Below are 14,083 nucleotides of genomic sequence, written 5' to 3'. Positions count from 1 at the left end.
ATATTATTTTTCTGGACTGATTATAAAGTGACTTGAAACAGTGGTAACAATGACACTGTGTGATATACTTGAAACAGTGGTAACAATGACACTGGATGATATACTTGAACAGTGGTAACAATGGCACTGTATGATATAAATTGGTCAGGTAACAATGGCTGACCGGTCAGGTAACAATGACTGACCAAGATATTGCGCTTGGGCTGTAGGAGCCCCTCCGGAGTCTGTACACACCCCCAGTGAGCGCCGTCGACGATAAATAAATATGGATGGCTCGGGCTGCACGCCGCAGTGGGTACTGGAATGTACCATCATATGCATTGCATTGCATTCATGTATTTGTATTTATACTGGTGTTTAGCTGCTCAGTTCCATATGTTGCTGTATATTTGGATTTTAGCTTACTTTGTGTATTTACTGGATTTTCTTATCTTCGGACTGTAGTTACTTTTATTACTCACTGGGTCGGAGTACTCACTTTACTCCCTGCACCTTGTGTGCAGATCCAGGGCAGTCTCAGGCTCAGTAGATCCAGTTGATCCAGCTTCTGGGAGTATCGAGGTAGCTGCACGGCGTTCGCAGCCATTGATCTTCTCCCTCCTATCCTATCTCTTTATTTCCGCATTATCAGACTTTGGATATACCATGTATTAGGATGATATTCTGTATTCTAGAGGCTCAGATTCGTGACACCGGGTCCTAGTGAGATTATATTGTGTATTTTGTTAAAATCTTCAGTACTTTAATCTTGCTTAATTGATATTTTTTTTCCGCTATTTTTGATAAATTGGGTTAAGTGTTGAATAATGGTCGGGCTTGCCTAGTAGTGTGTTGGGCGCCATCACGACCGGGATTTGGGTCGTGACAAGTTGGTATCAGAGCCTAGGTTACTTGGTCTATATATATATATATATATATATAAGAGATAATTACATTGTGTTTTGCTCTAGCTAGTGGGAATGAATTAATAGAGTGCTTAAAGAAGAAGGGCGTATTTGTGGGATGATATTGTGTATAAATAAGAAGTGGGTTGAAGAATTTATGCTGAAAATTGCTCGTGTGATGTGTTAAAGTGCTTAGGGGTTGAGTCACTATTCCTAAATACATCCTACTCATCCCTTAGCCCACATTACAACCATAAAAGTCCTAATTGATTTTGGATTGAGCTAGCCTACATTAGTAGAGATTTACATTAAGGGCAAGCTTCTGGTACCAATTGCATGCATGTGACCTCTTTTGTGAGAGTGAGTGATTTCCTTGATATATGTGAATATATAAATTGAATGTGGGGGATTGAACTCAGTTTTTGTTGATGTAATTGTGAGGGCATATGAATCATGACGGAGAATCAAGTCTTGATTTCTGTGTAGAGTACTTTGAGGAAGTGTAAATATTGCATGGCACTTGAGAGTTGACTTTGAGGCTAGCATTGTTCACTGCTAGGCGTAATATATGTACAATGTTCTAGGTGTAATGCGTGAGGGGAAATGGTTGAGTGAAGAATTCTCTAAAAAGAATATAGTGGATTGCTCGAGGACTAGCAATAAGCTAAGTGTGGGGTGTTGATAATAGGCTAAATTGTTTAATATAGCCTATGTTTTAGCGCAACTTAAGGATTGTTTACTATTGTAAATGTTCAAATAATGTAAAAATTGGCTTTAATCATGACTTTAATGTCTCACAGGAGTTCAATAAACAAATGAGGATTTATGATGGTAATCAAGTGAAAAATGGAGTCAAATGACGAAAAGTTGAGCAGCAACATCTGAACAAAAGAAAACCCCACTAGCGCGGGTCATGCGTTGGTCATACGCTCCCGCGCTAGTTCAGTGATTTGGACAGAAAGAAACCCCACTAGCGCGGGTCATGTGCTAGTCATGCGCTCTCGCGCTAGTCCAGTCCGGGAAATCAATTATTTGAGGGCAAAATGGGAAATCTGAGAGGATCCACTCAACTTACATAAAGTAAAGCTCCATTATTGAGAAGAGATCAGATTTTGAGGGAGAAAAAAGCCATAGAAGAAGGAGTAGCTTCATCTTGGAGCTAAGAAAGGAGAAGAAGAACAACATCTTGGAGCAAGGATTCAAAGAGTTCTTCTAAACTTTCTTCTATTTGTTTGTTTATATTATGTTTAAGACTTTTATTGTTGATTTTTGTATGATTATGAGTAGCTAAAAACTCTAGTATTCTTGGGTCATGGGTGTTAGATGATCTTGTTGTTTGAAGCTTAGATTGAAGATCTTGAATCTATCGTTATGGGTTGTTTATTTGATTCTGCTTTTAATTATTTTACTGCGTAGCTAACAGTGAAATATTATTTACGAATCTTGAATTAAACTTGACAAAGAAAATTCTTGGTTGCATATAGAATCAAATAGAACAAGTTTTGAATCTCGGGCATCGGGTGAAGAATTTGCAATTAAGATAGACATATACTTAATTGCCTTGTTTGGTTGAAAAATAGGAGTTGTAAATGCATTCTTGCTAATATTAATACCATAGACATATAGGTATTAGTTTAACTTGAATAGATGCATAAGAACTCGAAAGATTCTTATGAATATTATTAACCCTATAATCAATAACCCGGATAATTCAATAAATCAATCTTAAGCTAAAATAGTAGCATGATCTCTAGCAAGTCCATGACCCTGGAATATCTTTACCCAAATTGTTATCAAAATATTGTGTAATTAGTGTAGTAATTTTGTGTTGAATTATTGTGCAATTATTAAGTAAGTTGTAAATTGGTTCTTTAAATATTTTGTAACAATATAGCATAAATTGATAATTGTTTGAGTCTACATCAGTCGATAAGTTGATCACAATTCCTCGTGGGAACGATACTTTTCTTACTACTATATTACTTGTCGATCGCGTACACTTGCGTGAGTGTTTTGGTCGCAACAGAAGGCAAGAGTCTGCTTGACAAGATGTCACAGAATTCAGGATGGACAACCAGGAATGCACCTATCACTCCAGTGGTTCACTTAGTGCCCTTAGATCCATCCAACTCTATGGCTAAAAATATGGCCACCTTATTGACACAGATGAGTATTCTCACCAAAAAGGTGGAGGAGTCAGGGCAACAGCAGCATGTACACATCATAGATACTACCAATGGGGGCTTGTGCACATCTTGCATTAGTCAGCCAAATGGTAACCAGTGGAATGCAGAACATAATCATCATCACTACCCTGAAGACATGAACTATGTGTCTAATTATGGAGGACAGAGACAGGGTGGTCAGAATTGGGGCCAGCAAAATCAGCCGTACATGCCAGTCCAGCCACAGTTCAACAATGGGAACATGGGAGGTATGAGACCTCATAACAATATGGCACCTTACCCAAGTCCACAGGGATATAACAATCAAAATCTGCAGCAGGGGTATCACCCTCCTCAGCAGTAGCATGGTGGACGGCAGGTAGATGGGTTTGCTAGACTTGAGGCAATGATGTAGCAGGTTATTGGGTCTAATGCAAAAATTGGTAAAAGAGTAGATGCACATGATTCAGCTATCAAGAATATTGAAGTGCAGATAGGCCAAATTTCGATGTCTCTAAACAATCGTCCTCATGGGACATTACCTGCATACACTCAAATAAACTCAAAAGATCAAGGCCCGAAGCAGCTAATGGCAGTGAGTTTACGAAATGGCAGAGATTTAGACATGGAGCAAGAGAAATCTCGAGAAAGCAGACAGTATGAGACACTCATACCCGTGCCCATTGAGCTAGATGAGTCAATGAAACTGACAGAGTTGACAGTCCAGCCTACCTAGGAAGAACATAACATTCAAATTGAGATTGAGAAAAAGCTAAGACAGCCCAGGAACAAGTAGTTGAGGTGGCAGCTGATAAAGAGCAGTCCCAAATCATTGGGAAGAAGACACCTCCCGCACCATTCCCTTAGAGGCTAGCTAAGTACCAAAAAGAGGAGCAATATAAGAAATTCTTGGAGATGCTGAAACAAATCCAGGTAAATATTCCATTGATAGATGCTTTGAAAGAGATGCCTGGGTATGCAAAAATGATGAAGGACTTAATGTCCCAAAAATTCGATTTCCAAGACTTGGCCACGGTGACTCTTACTTAGACCTGTAGTGCAGTGGTAACTAGACCAATTGCGGAGAAGCTATCTGAACTAGGGAGCTTTACAATTCCCTGCACTATTGGTAATTTTTCTTTTGCTAAGGCACTTTGTGATCTAGGGGCCAGCATAAATCTTATGCCCTGGTGATTTATAAGAGGCTGGGGATTGGAAGAGCTAGACCCACCTTTATGTTGTTGCAGCTGGCTGACAGGACTGTAAAAAGACCCTCTAGTATCCTGGATGATTTGTTGATTCAGGTGGGGAAATTTGTGTTCCCTGCAGATTTTGTGATCTTAGACTGCAAGGTGGATGAAGAAATTCCCATAATTTTGGGAAGGACGTTCTTGGCCGCTGGGAGAGCTCTCATTGATTGTGAGACTAGGGAGCTCAAGATGAGATTGAACGACGAAGGATAACATTCAATGTGCAGAAATCTATGAGGTGACCAAGTGAATTTGCCAATTGCTCTCTTATTGATGCCGTGGATGTAATCGTAGAAACTGATGATGAGGTGCTGACTATTGAGGATCCTCTTGCTGCATATCTAATGAATTTAGATAAGGTGAATGGAGAAGAACTGGCAGAATGGGTATTGGCGTTAGATGGAAGAGGGTTCTGGGATAGAACTCTTGAATTTGAGCCCTTGCACTTAGAAAATAGAGAAACTCCTCCAGTCAAGCCGTCCATAGAAGAACCACCAAAGCTGGAATTGAAGCCACTGCCCGCCCATCTCAGGTATGAGTTCCTTGGACCTGACTCCACATTACCTGTTATTATCTCATCTAGTTTGTTAGATGTGCAGGCACAACAACTCTTGCAGGTACTCAAGGAGTGTAAGACTGCCATTGGATAGACCATGGCAGACATTAAGGGAATCAGCCCCGCCTACTATATGCATAAAATTCTACTGGAAGAGGGACACAAACCTTCCAAGGAACACCAAAGAAGGCCGAACCCAAATATGAAGGAAGTGGTGAAGAAAGAAGTGATAAAGTGGTTAGATGCGGGAATCATTTTCCCAATCTCTGATAGTAGTTGGGTTAGCCCAGTGCAATGTGTGCCTAAGAAGGGTGGCATGACGGTGATCAAAAACGATAACAATGAACTGATTTCAACAAGAACCGTCACGGGCTAGAGAATCTGCATGGACTACAGAAAGTTAAATCTGGCCACCCGGAAAGACCACTTCCCACTTCCCTTCATTGATCAGATGTTAGACATATTGTCAGGGAGGTCACACTTCTATTTTCTATATGGGTACTCAGGGTACAATCAAATCTCCATTGCACCAGAGGACAGAGAGAAGACCTTTTTCACTTGCCCATATGGCATTTATGCCTTTCGGAGGATGCCCTTTGGCTTATGCAATGCACCTGCCACATTCCAAAGGTGCATGATGGCCATATTCACTGACATGGTAGAGGACATAATGGAGGTATTCATGGATGATTTTTCTGTGGTGGGGAACTCATTCGATGAGTGCCTTATGAATCTGACTCGTGTGCTGAAACGGTGTATTGAGACTAACCTGGTTCTTAATTGGGAAAAGTGTCATTTCATGGTACAAGAGGGCATAGTCTTGGGGCACCGGGTGTCAAGTAAAGGAATTGAGGTGGATCGCGCTAAAGTTTATGTGATAGCAAAGCTGCCACCTCCAACTTCAGTCAAGGCAATCGGGAGCTTCCTCAGGCATGCCCGTTTCTACCAGAGATTCATAAGAGACTTCTCAAAAATTGCCAACCCTCTCTGTAAGTTGTTAGAAAAAGATCACCCTTTCTTGTTTTTTGATGATTGCAGGGTAGCATTAGAGGAGTTGAAAAAGAGGCTAGTCACAACACCTATCATTGTTGCCCCCGACTGGGAGAAACAGTTCGAACTCATGTGTGACGCTAGTGACTATGCAGTGGGGGCAGTGCTGGGATAGCGAAAAGACAAACTAATGCATCCAATTTACTACGCCAATAGAATGCTGAGTGGAGCCCAGCTGAACTACACTGTGACTGAGAAGGAGATGTTAGCTGTGGTGTTTGCCTTCGACAAGTTCAGATCATACCTGATTGGCTCTAAGGTAATTGTATACTCTGATCATGCAGCTATCGGGTACTTGATTGAGAAGAAGGAGTCTAAGCCGCGCCTGATTTGTTAGATATTGCTACTGCAAGAATTCGACCTCGAAATTCATGACCGTAAGGGCACAGAAAACCAAGTCACTGACCATCTATCACTACTTGAGGGAGCTGAAAACTCAGTTGAGGTTGAGGATATTCTGGAAACCTTTCTAGACGAGCAGTTGCTCGCTACTAGTCTTGAGGAAGTGCCATGGTATGCAGACTTTGAAAATTACCTGGCCATCGGTATAGTCCCCTATGACCTTTCCTCTGTACAAAAGAAAAAGTTTTATCGTGATTGTCACATGTATTATTGGGATGAACCTTACCTGTTTTGAATATGTGTTGACAATATGATTCAGAGGTGCATCCCCGAGATAGAACAATCTTCTGTTTTGCAGGCATGTCATGCATCGGCGTATGGAGGACATTTTGGAGGAGTCAGGAAAACTGCGAAAGTGCTAGAGGCAGGTTTCTTTTAGCTAACAGTGTTTAAAGATGCGCACCAATGGGTGAAGGGCTGCAATAAATGTCAGTGAACCGGGAACATTTCCCGTCGCCATGAGATGCCCATGAACCCGATTCAAGAGGTGGAAGTGTTTGATGTCTCGGGGATTGACTTCATGGGACCCCTCGTCAGCTCATTTGGCAATAACTACATACTTGTTGCTATGGATTACGTGTCCAAATGGGTAGAAGCTGCAGCATTTCCCACTAATGATGCAAGAGTCGTGGTGGGATTTTGAAGAAGAACATATTCACCCATTTTGGGACCCCGAGAGCGATTTTCAGTGACGGAGGCACTCACTTCTGTAATCGAGCCTTCGAGAAGTTGCTAGCAAAGTATGATGTATGCCACAAGGTGGCTACCCCTTATCACCCGCAAACCAGTGGATAGGTGGAAGTGTCTAATAGAGAGATAAAGAGTGTATTGACCAAGACTATAAATGCCACAAGAACTGATTGGGCGAAAAAGCTAGATGATGTAATCTAGGCTTATAGAACTGCGTTTAAAATACCAATTGGTATGTCACCATATAAGTTGGTGTTTGGTAAGGCCTGCCACTTGCCAGTAGAACTTGAACACAAAGCTTGGTGGGCACTGAAATAGCTGAACCTAGACATTGAGGCTGCGGGCACAACGAGAATCACTGAATTGCATGAGCTTGACGAGTTCCGACATCTTGCTTTTGAAAGCACAAGGTTAAACAAGGAAAGAATGAGGAGGTTGCACAACCAGACCACTGTTGAGCGACATTTCAAACCCGGGGACATGGTATTGCTCTATAACTCAAGATTACGGTTGTTCCCTGGTAAGCTAAAGTCACGATGGTCAGGTCCATTTCGAGTGGTCGAAGTATTCCCTTCAGGGGCTGTAGAGATTGCCTCAAAGAAAGACTCTCACACATTTAGAGTCAATGGGCAGAGATTGAAGCTATACATAGGCATGAAAGAACCAAAGGAAGTGTTAGAAATCCACCTGACGGAACCTCAGCGGTCGAGCGAGCCTTAAATGCGCTTGTCTGCATCATGCCGTGACATTAAATCAGGCGCTGCATGGGAGGCAACCCATGACTATTGTTAGTCTTTTCTTGTGTAACTTTTTATATAAAAAAAGGCGTCAGCACCGCGACCATGGCAAGACCGCGGTAGAGGCCAAGTATTCTACCTCGAATTTGCTAGAATCACCGCAACCGTAGTGGGACCGCGGTGAGATGATATCATTCTGTCTTGAGGCATTAAGCCCACCGCGACCGCGGTGAGACCGCGGCAGTTCGGCGTCAGGTAAGTATTTTTTTTATTTTTTTATTTCTTTTCCGTTTTTTTATTTTATTCAATTTTCTTAACCCACCCCTTAATAATATCAGAACCCCCCCCCCCTTTTTATGTCACCAAAACACCCGATCCTCTTCTTTATTTCTCCATCTCCCTCTCTCTCTAAACCATACCTCCCCAAATTCCTATCTTCTTCTCCTTCTTCCTCTTCACCCGTACTACTCCCCCATCTTCATTCCTCTCATCCCTTCTTCCATTAAGGTATGCTACTAACCTCCCCCATCTCTTCTCTTTTTGCATCGTGTATATTCATATGCTAGCCTAGTGTTTGTAATTGTGTAGTGATTTTTTAGTTGATTTTTGTAGTTTTCTTCTTATTTTCTCTTGAATTTCATTTTTGGGACTGATTGGTGAAGGGGCTATGTGTATAATATGGTGGAAAGGTGTATGTTTGTGGGTGTTGAATGAAGTGTTGTGGGGTGTGATGGTGTAGTAGAATCTTTGATTTGGGGCAAGCTTTGATGTATCCATATGGGCTAAGTGTATAAAGAAATTGTCTTGCCCACAAGGCATTTGGGAAATTGCCCCAATTGAGTTATAAGGGCTAATGTGACATGGTTGTGGTGAAGTCTAAATAACCATCCATGGTCACACATTTCACACACTCACTGATAGGCGTTTCTCTATTTGACAGGTACAATGAATCCATCTAGGAAGCGACGCAACACCGGGTCCTCCGCTAGTGGACCGAGAAGCTCCTCCAGAGCTAGGGCAAGCCAGTGCACCACAGTTTGACAACACGAGGTTTGTCTCCAAATAGACGGAGGATAGATACAATGCAAAAGCAGCTAAGAAATTGCTACATGAGGTGCATATTGACCGACAAGCCTTAGAGGTGGAATGCCTGAATATCTTCAATGAGTTGAGGAGGTGTCAGCTTTACATCTTCTTTGAGGTACCGAAGGAAGCCAATGTTCAGATGGTAAGGGAGTTCTATGCTAACTGCCTGGAACATGAGAATGGAGTTGTTACTGTCCGCAATACACGGGTAAATGCATCCATCGAGGCCATCCGCAAGGTGTACCGGCTGCCAGTGTTCAGGGGGACTCTGATGATTATCGTACTTTTAGCCAAACAAGTGCCTTGTGGGGAACTCTTCTTGACACTATCTGTGTGCCAGATAGAGAATACATATGGATAAAGCACCGGATCACACTTAACTCCCAGTCTCTCAATTGGGAGGCTAAGTTTTGGCTCACCATTATCAACAGTCGGTTGTTGCCCTCAAGCAATACGACCGATGTCAATCTACCACGGGCGGCAGCGATATACTGTTTCATGGCCCACAGGGATTTTGATGTGGCTCGGCTCCTCCATGGCGAGATTCTCATTAGATCACATGAGTTTCTCAAAGGCTTCTACTTCCCTTCTCTAGTCACCAGGCTGTGTCGTCTTGCTAGAGTCCCTGAAGACCCTAGAGTTGATGGGAAATTACCACTGAAAGCCCCGTTCCTAGCAAGAAAAATCAGAATTAGGATAGAGCCGGTGGTGAATATTGATGAATCTGATGATGATGATGATGATGCTGAGGCAGCTGAGATCCCACCACCTACAAGGGTTGATGAGGCGGGCCCTTCACAGCCCCGCCGGAGTACCCGCATAACAGCTTTGGAGTAGGAGATGGCTGGGTTGCACACCACAGTCACTGATTTGGGTGCCCGCGTAGCCACGGTGGCTAACCGGCAGGTGAAGTCAGAGAATAAATTCTTAGGCTGGCTGAGAGCTCTAGGTCATGCTTGCAATGTGAACCCAGACACCGTCTCCGATCAGGATTGATCTTTCAGGGAAGTTCCTTTACCTCACCGTTCTTTAATTTTTTATACCATGAGAACATGTCTACATTTTAAGTGTGGGGTGGGGGATACTTCAATGTATGTATATATTTGTAACAATTTGGCTGTTTGAATTCTTTTTGTGTTTTGCTTTAATTGTTTTTGGTGTTTTGAGTAATAGTTTCAGTAGGTAAGTTAAAGTAGGTAAGTGACTTGTCCCAATGACGGATCTCTTTCGACGGGGTTCTTGCGGGACTAAGTCGAAAAAAAGAGAAAAGAACAAAAAGGGAATATGGAGACTCTTCCTGATGACGGATATTTGAAACAGTTCTTGAGGGAAGTAAGTCTAGAGAGAAAAAACAAAAAGATTTGTTTTTAGGTAGTGTAGTAACTCCCCTTTAGTTTTTATTTGGGCCACGGTCCTTTTCCAAGGGTTTAGCTTGAATCAGGTGTAGGTAGTTTTTGTTTATTTTATTTTTTTTTTCATTTTAGTTAGCATTGATGGGCTACGAGCTGAAATAGGAAGAGAATCCCTTGGCGTGAATACACCTGAACACAATCGACACTAGAGTGTAACGCCTAAGATCAATGGCTAACTCTTGCTAAGTGCCTTAAAGTTGTATATTTGTAGCTGACTTGAACACTCAAAAGAGAATGTCTTGATAAATCAATCCGGAGTGAGTCATGTGCCATGTGTGTGTGAGCTATACTGTATTCTATGCTTTACATTTGATGCCTAGAACTTACCCTGTGTGTCTGCAAAGCGAAATAATAGCTTCATTCAGTCTTAGAAGTGATATAGGCATTTTTTGTTAAGCCGGTTATATATAACGTAAATCCACCTGAATGTAATCCATCTTAGCTAACCTCGCTGAGCCTATAAGCCTGTTTCTTTAGCAACCACATTGCGAACCTTACCCAATTGTTTGAATAGCCTTCTGTTTGAACCCTTATACCTCCCATAAGCACTTAAATTGTATTGAAATTATGCAAAAGCAAAAGTGTGGGGTGGTGGTTTGGTTTTTGAGTAGAACCATTGAAATAGAGAAAATGTGCAGAGTTTTGAAGAATAAAAGAAGAAGCACCACGAAAAGAAAAAAAAATCTTGTAAATAAATATAATGGTTGATAAGTGGTAGCTTGATGCAAATGCACCTAAAGGAATGGGATGTTATAAATAAATTGTGGGAAATGTCTGGTTGACATAAGAATGATATGGAATGTCAATGTGTTTTGTATTAAAAGTGCTTAGGGAGGTTAGTCACTATATCCAAATATATCTTACCTGTCCCTTAGCCTACATTACAACCAAGTGAAGTCCTACTAATCTTAGACTGAGTGGACTCGATTAGTAGAGTAGTACACTGCACGCAAGCCTATAGTGCATCTTTATGGCATGTGAATGTTCTTTTTTAGAGTGAGTGAATTTTGTCTATCTAAGTTCCTAATTGGTCGAAATATCATTATATGTGGAACTACTCTCTTGTGTGATGTGAGGGCATGTGATTCACAAAGGAAAGGTAAGTCTTGACTCTTGTATAGAGTAGTTTGAGTAAGTGCGAATGTTGCATGGTACGAGAGATTCAACTTTTGAGGCAAAGGTTGTTCACTACTAGGTGCAACTTTGGTAAATTGTTCAAGGTGTGAGTCGTTAAGGGAAAAGTTTAGGGAAGGAACTTTTATAGAGTGTGGTGGATTGCTAGAGGACTAGCATTGATTTAAGTGTGGTGTGTTGATATTAGGCTATATAGATGATATTTACACCTTAATATTACCATGCTTTATTATTGTTTTATAGGTAAATTGATAACAAAATGCTCTTAATGGTGTTCTTTTGCTTTGTAGGGAATATTCTAAGTGAGGAAGCACTACGGAGTGTTTTGGAGGTAATAATGTGAAGAAAACGCCCAATCAAAAAGTACCCGAGCACAATGAAGCAAAAAATGGACTGAGTAAATCACGGTGGAACCGCGGCAGACCAAGTGTTCGAGGCAGAATGTTCAGCGTTCACCGCGGTCGAGTCGCGGTCTTGCCGCGACCGTGGTGAACTGTTCACGTGCCAGAAAGTTTGGGGACCAAAGTGTAAATCGGGAAAAACTTGTTCAAACCCTTATAAACTATAGAAGCTCGCCCAAGATAGGTTTAAGCTTTTTTTTAGACTACTTTGAAGGCAAGAACAAGTGGGAGAAGATCAACCAAACATTAGAGTTTTTCTATCTCCTTTTATTTTCTTGCAATTACCCATTATGAATAATTTAGTAGTTTTATCTTGTTTTGTCATGAGAAGCTAATTTCCTAGTCTAGGGTTTTGATGGAACCTATTGAAGGATGAACTTCTTGTTATGTTAATATAGTTTGCCCAGTTTAATCTATATTTGTTCAACTACGTTCTTGTTGTAGTTAATTGACAGGATCCCCAATTAGCTATGCCTATTTATTGTGCATAACTCGGGAGAGAGTGCATATTTAGGTAATTGTTGAACAACACTACTCCCAAAGTATATGAGGGATCAATAACCGAAGGTTTAAAGGCAGGATTAGGGATAACGAAGCCTTGGGTGCAATCTAAAGTAAGCTGTAATAAATAAAGCCAGGTAGCGTAATTCGGGAGAGTGCGGCTAGTAAATTGTCGTGATTACTCGGGAGAGATTTACGGTAATAAGAATGCTCATGATTGATAGAGACTATTTGATGAATCTATGTGAAGCATAACCAGAAGGGATTCCGTCAATAGGGGAAATCATAGTCTTAGAACCTTCTCCTAATTGTTTACAACTTAATCATAGTTAGTTTGCAATTGCTTATTTACATTCATTCGTAGTTAGTAGAAATACCATCAACTGTTATTGACAACGTTTGGGAAGTTGATTCCATAGAATTTAGTAAGTCTAACAAGAGTAATTGATAGGTTAATTCCTTGTGGGTTCGGCGCTGGGCTAAATACTCAGATTATATTTGCAAACGTACGTGTATCCTTTTATAAGGCATAGTAAATGGCTTTTGAAAACGTAATGCAACTTAAATGTCCTTATAACAAAGTCAGATAGTGTCAGATATCTCAAGACATTAAATATCATAAGATAAAAAGATCTAAACTAAATGCTGGTAGAAGAAGAACTATTTTCACTAGGATTTTGATTGAATTAGAAGAGAAAAAGGATTTTCTTGGTGGTTGGAAAATTCATGCAATAATATATTATAAAACAAAGTGCTGGAGTAAGCAACAAGCGCCCATGGCCTAATGGATAAGGCGCTTGACTTCTAATCAAGCGATTGTGGGTTCGAGTCCCACTGGGCGTGTCTCTCCTTTTCACTTTTTTTTCAAACAAAAAAGGTTTATTAAAAGGTCGCTAGACTATTCACATAAATCGTAATTATTCATTTAATCAATGTTCTACTTTTCTAATTAATTCCCTACTTCTTTCGTTTCGAAAAGAGCAAGAACTGGGACTTGGGAATATGAAGATCAAACCTTCTATTTGTTTTGTCTCAATTTGAACATTATGTTCTTAATCTTTTCTCACATGGAATCAAATAATCAGAAACTATATACAATCTATAACTCTTATATAATAACTTTTAATACTTGAAAATATTAAAAGAATTATACAAAATAATTGTAGTTAAAGAATGTGTTATTTGACTCATCAAATAAATAATATCATATAAATAAAACGGAATGAGTAGTATTTATCAATTCTATGTAGGGTGTTCACGGTTCTGTTTGGTCGATTTTTGATTAAAACCAAAACAAACCAATTTAATCGCTTTTTAAAATTTTAAACCAAACCAAATTAAATACAAACCATCGGTTTGGTTGTTGTTGGTTTGGTTCGATTTTTCGGTTCTTAGCAAGCTAATGATAAGTCGATAATAGTAAAACAATACTAGACAACAATTTGAAAATAATTTGCTAATTAAATTTATGTTTTTTTATATATTTCTTTCAGAACTGAAAGTTCATTTACCTGTTTAGAATGAACAAAAAACTAACTAAAAAGTAGACCAAAGTTGCATCTTAACAGAAAGAAAATGCCAATAGGTTCCAAGTTAAAAACAAAAAAATCTTGCAATTTCGGGGTCGTCAGACATAGCCAACTACGAAACATGGTAATATGCATATAGGATCTACAGGTTAAAAGTTCTGCCATTAGAAGATTGAAAGATATGACAAATGAGCAATATTTTAAGTCTACAGAGATAATTCTTTTAACTATTTATATTTGAAACTGTAGCACAAAAGATATAAAGCAGAGTATTAAAATTGTAGCA

General features: G+C 40.2%; 1 non-coding gene across 1 annotated transcript; it reads left to right on the top strand.

The window, feature by feature from the left end:
* The first annotated feature begins 13,038 nt into the window (after nt 1-13,038).
* Nucleotides 13,039-13,111, top strand: TRNAR-UCU (transfer RNA arginine (anticodon UCU)). The gene has a single exon. It is a non-coding gene; the product is annotated as a tRNA-Arg (tRNA).
* Nucleotides 13,112-14,083: the final 972 nt, after the last annotated feature.

The sequence above is a fragment of the Nicotiana sylvestris genome, chromosome 3 (assembly GCF_000393655.2).
Source record: "Nicotiana sylvestris chromosome 3, ASM39365v2, whole genome shotgun sequence".
Taxonomy (NCBI): domain Eukaryota; kingdom Viridiplantae; phylum Streptophyta; class Magnoliopsida; order Solanales; family Solanaceae; genus Nicotiana; species Nicotiana sylvestris.
This window is presented reverse-complemented; position numbering and strand designations above follow the sequence as displayed.